Source organism: Onychostoma macrolepis, unplaced genomic scaffold (assembly GCF_012432095.1).
Source record: "Onychostoma macrolepis isolate SWU-2019 unplaced genomic scaffold, ASM1243209v1 Scaffold284, whole genome shotgun sequence".
Classification (NCBI taxonomy): Eukaryota; Metazoa; Chordata; class Actinopteri; order Cypriniformes; family Cyprinidae; genus Onychostoma; species Onychostoma macrolepis.
In genome coordinates this window covers 1-4,443 of record NW_026704802.1, presented here as the reverse complement: position 1 = coordinate 4,443, position 4,443 = coordinate 1, and the positions used below count along the sequence as shown (strand labels likewise).

Here is a 4,443-nt window from a genome sequence, read left to right as displayed (position 1 = left end):
TTGATTGTTATTATTCTTAAAAATAAATATTTTTACCATGAAAATATATTTAAAAACTTTTTGAAAATGATTAAGATTGTACAGACATTTATTCAAGGCCGGGGACCGTTTGCATAAAAGGTTAAGACTAGTCTTAAAAGTTAGTCAGCTGATTTTTTCTTCAAGACTGGTCATAATGTTTTTAATTCAGTTACATAAAATGTAGATTAGTCTAAGTTGAATCCAAAAAATAAGAATGATCGCCCCTTGACTAATTGCTCAGACTAGTCCTTAAGACACTGTAGAGGCTAAGTTTATGCAACTGGCCCCTGGCTGTTGTCGTCCGTTGCCTGTCGTGCTCTTCAGTTTTACCTGGCATTGTCATAACATTGGACTTTTGATCCTCAGCTATAGCTCTCACGAGCTAAAAATGTTTTTAAATGTGGATGAAAAAAAAAAAAAAAAACCTCTTCACCATCAGTTGCATTTTACCGTATTTAATTTTAAACACCATATTACTGTAACAACAAATACTGCTTTATTCAAGGATGCCAGAAGTATTTCTCATTGTTCACCAGTGCTTGAGTCCTCAATATCCACAGACTCTAAAGTAAGTTGTGATTTGATAAACTGAAAGAATACCGACCTTTATCTTGGAGATTAAAGCTTTGAAAATCTAACACTTGTGAAAATACAACAAAGATATCTAACTAGTTGGCTCTGCTCAGGCAGCTAATGTGAGTGTAGTGTTGTGTTTATCTGCACTAGAGGGCGCTATGAGCAGCAGGTTGAGCAGCAGCGCTGAGACGCTTGGCTCGCCGGGTTCAGTGGCGGAGCCTGTAATCCAAGCTACTGGGAGGCTGAGGCTGGCGGATCGCTTGAGCTCAGGGCTTCTGGGCTGCAGTGGACTATGTCGATCGGGTGTCCGCACTAAGTTCGGTATCGATATGGTGCTCCTGGGGGAACTCGGGACCACCAGGTCGTCTAAGGAGGGGTGAACCGCCCAGGTCGGAGACGGAGCAGGTCAAAGCCCCGTGCCGATCAGTAGTGGGATCGCACCTGAGAATAGACACTGCAGTGCAGCCTGAGCAATACAGCGAGACCCAGACTTTTCTTAAATAACTTACAGGATAACTAATGTTTTAATGCATCCTTCATAACAAAAACTTGCTTTCAGGTAGTCGGCGCCAGTAGCCTCATGGACAGTGTGCAGATATATGAAGCTGTTGCTCTTCAGGCGTCTCGAGTTCGAGTCCTGGCTTGCGGACTTTTCGATCCGTCCTATTTTCCTCACACTTCATTTCCTGTCAATACTTAACTGTCCTATCAAAAGAAAGGCCAAAATGCCAAGAGTAAGTCTTAAAAATTATCCCCAAGTAAACTCCTTTAATTAATCAACATTAAAAACTCCATACAGCTGCTTTTAGATTTACCTCATTTTTGAGGTTTGCATAATTGATTCTGTTAAGCTCCTGTTAAACACTCTGAAGATGCTTTGAAACAATCTGATTTGTATAAAATGCTAAAATAAACATGATGTGCAGGACATTGTATCATTTCCTTGTTGTAACATGAGCATATTAAGCGACATACTACACAAATCTCAACTGCTTGACTGTTATTATTCTTAAAAATGAACATTTTTACCATGAAACAATACATTCAAAAACTTTTTTGAAAATGATTAAGATTGTACAGACATTTATTCAAGGTGTGAGGAAAATGTTACACCATGTGACTTGTTAATAATTCTTAATACTCCATCCCTGTAGTCCCTCACTTCAGTGCACAATACTGTCAAAAGTGTGGCCAGATGATGATGTTTATTTAGTTTAGGCACATCTGGCTGTTTTCGTCCGCTGCCTGTCATCCTCTTCAGGTCGACCTGGCGTTGTCATTGAACTTTCAGTCTTTAGTTATTATCTCTCACAAGCTGAAAATATTTCTGGAGGAAAATTACAAAAAAAAAAAAAAAAAAAGAAGGAGAAGAAGAAGTTCTTCACCATCAGTTGCATTTACCATATTTCATTTTAAACACCATATATTAACAGTAAATACTGCTTTATTCAAGGATGCCGGAAGTATTTCTAATTTTTCACCAGTTCTAACTGCTTGAAGTAGTCCTCAGTATCCACAGAATCTCTCCAGTAAGGTGCGATTATTTGATAAACTCAACGAATCCCGACCTTTATCTGAGCATACTCCTCTCTTTCTGCAGTGGAACACAATTCCTCCCGTTTCAGTTCCTGCAGAACACATTTAGTTTGAGAGATGGATGAAATGACACGCATGTATGAAGAAAAAGATAAGACAGAGCTAAGTTATGGATGAGGCTCTAAAATGCATGTTTCAAATGTACAAAATGAATACAAAATACAGCCCTTGGTGGTCTACTCTCACAAATTATTTTGGGGGACTTCATTGCAAAAGTGGCCCTCTAGAAAATTCACAAACCAACAAAGATATCTCACTAGTTGGCTCTGCTCAGGCAGCTAATGTGAGTGTAGTGTTGTGTTTATCTGCACTAGAGGGCGCTATGAGCAGCAGGTTGAGCAGCAGCGCTGAGACGCTTGGCTCGCCGGGTTCAGTGGCGGAGCCTGTAATCCAAGCTACTGGGAGGCTGAGGCTGGCGGATCGCTTGAGCTCAGGGCTTCTGGGCTGCAGTGGACTATGTCGATCGGGTGTCCGCACTAAGTTCGGTATCGATATGGTGCTCCTGGGGGAACTCGGGACCACCAGGTCGTCTAAGGAGGGGTGAACCGGCCCAGGTCGGAGACGGAGCAGGTCAAAGCCCCCGTGCCGATCAGTAGTGGGATCGCACCTGAGAATAGACACTGCAGTGCAGCCTGAGCGATACAGCGAGACCCAGACTTTTCTTAAATAACTTACAGGATAACTAATGTTTTAATGCAAGGGTTCCCAAACTCGGTCCTGGAGGGCCGGTGTCCTGCAGAGTTTAACTCCAACTTGCCTCAACACACCTGCCGGGAAGTTTCTAGTATGCCTTGTAAGAGCTTGATTAGCTGGTTCAGGTGTGTCTAATTGGGGTTGGATCTAAACTCTGCAGGACACCGCCCTCCAGTTCCAGTTTGGGCACCTTGTTTTAATGCAACCTTCATAACAATAAAATTTGATGACAAAATGTTATTTTAAAAAAATTGTTCCCATGTATTCAGCGCCAATAGCCTCACGGGCAGCGCACAGACATATAGGAGTTGCGCTTCGGGTGTCCCGAGTTCGAGTCCCAGATTGGGGACTGTTCCCGATCCCGTCCTATTTTGTCTCAAACTTCACTTCTGTCAATACTTAACCGTCATATCAAAATAAAGGCCAAAAATAAATTTTAAAAAAGAACTATCCCTAGGTAAACTCTTTAATTAATACATTTTTCAATTCCATACAGCTGCTTTTGGATTTACCCCAATTTTTAGGTTTGCATAATTGATTCTGTTAAGTTCCTGTTAAACACTCTGAAGCTGCTTTGAAACAATCTGTTTTGTATAAAAGACTTAAATAAACATAAAGGTGTCTTTAAGATGTGCAGGTTGTTGCATCATTTACTTATTGTAACATGAGCATTAAGCGATATACTATACAAATCTCAACTGCTTGATTGTTATTATTCTTAAAAATAAATATTTTTACCATGAAAATATATTTAAAAACTTTTTGAAAATGATTAAGATTGTACAGACATTTATTCAAGGCCGGGGACCGTTTGCATAAAAGGTTAAGACTAGTCTTAAAAGTTAGTCAGCTGATTTTTTTCTTCAAGACTGGTCATAATGTTTTTTTAATTCAGTTACATAAAAATGTAGATTAGTCTAAGTTGAATCCAAAAATAAGAATGATCGCCTTGACTAATTGCTCAGACTAGTCCTTAAGACACTGTAGAGGCTAAGTTTATGCAACTGGCCCCTGGCTGTTGTCGTCCGTTGCCTGTCGTGCTCTTCAGTTTTACCTGGCATTGTCATAACATTGGACTTTTGATCCTCAGCTATAGCTCTCACGAGCTAAAAATGTTTTAAATGTGGATGAAAAAAAAAAAAACCTCTTCACCATCAGTTGCATTTTACCGTATTTAATTTTAAACACCATATTACTGTAACAACAAATACTGCTTTATTCAAGGATGCCAGAAGTATTTCTCATTGTTCACCAGTGCTTGAGTCCTCAATATCCACAGACTCTAAAGTAAGTTGTGATTTGATAAACTGAAAGAATACCGACCTTTATCTTGGAGATTAAAGCTTTGAAAATCTAACACTTGTGAAAATACAACAAAGATATCTAACTAGTTGGCTCTGCTCAGGCAGCTAATGTGAGTGTAGTGTTGTGTTTATCTGCACTAGAGGGCGCTATGAGCAGCAGGTTGAGCAGCGCTGAGACGCTTGGCTCGCCGGGTTCAGTGGCGGAGCCTGTAATCCAAGCTACTGGGAGGCTGAGGCTGGCGGATCGCTTGAG

At 40.4% G+C, this 4,443-nt stretch overlaps 1 long non-coding RNA gene across 1 annotated transcript; it reads right to left on the bottom strand.

Annotated features, from left to right (window-relative positions):
* Positions 1-1,386: 1,386 nt before the first annotated feature.
* Positions 1,387-2,976, bottom strand: LOC131535471 (uncharacterized). The gene is made up of 3 exons (XR_009269629.1): positions 2,869-2,976; positions 2,079-2,225; positions 1,387-1,924 (listed from the first exon to the last, which is right to left on the bottom strand). It is a non-coding gene; the product is annotated as an uncharacterized LOC131535471 (long non-coding RNA).
* Positions 2,977-4,443: the final 1,467 nt, after the last annotated feature.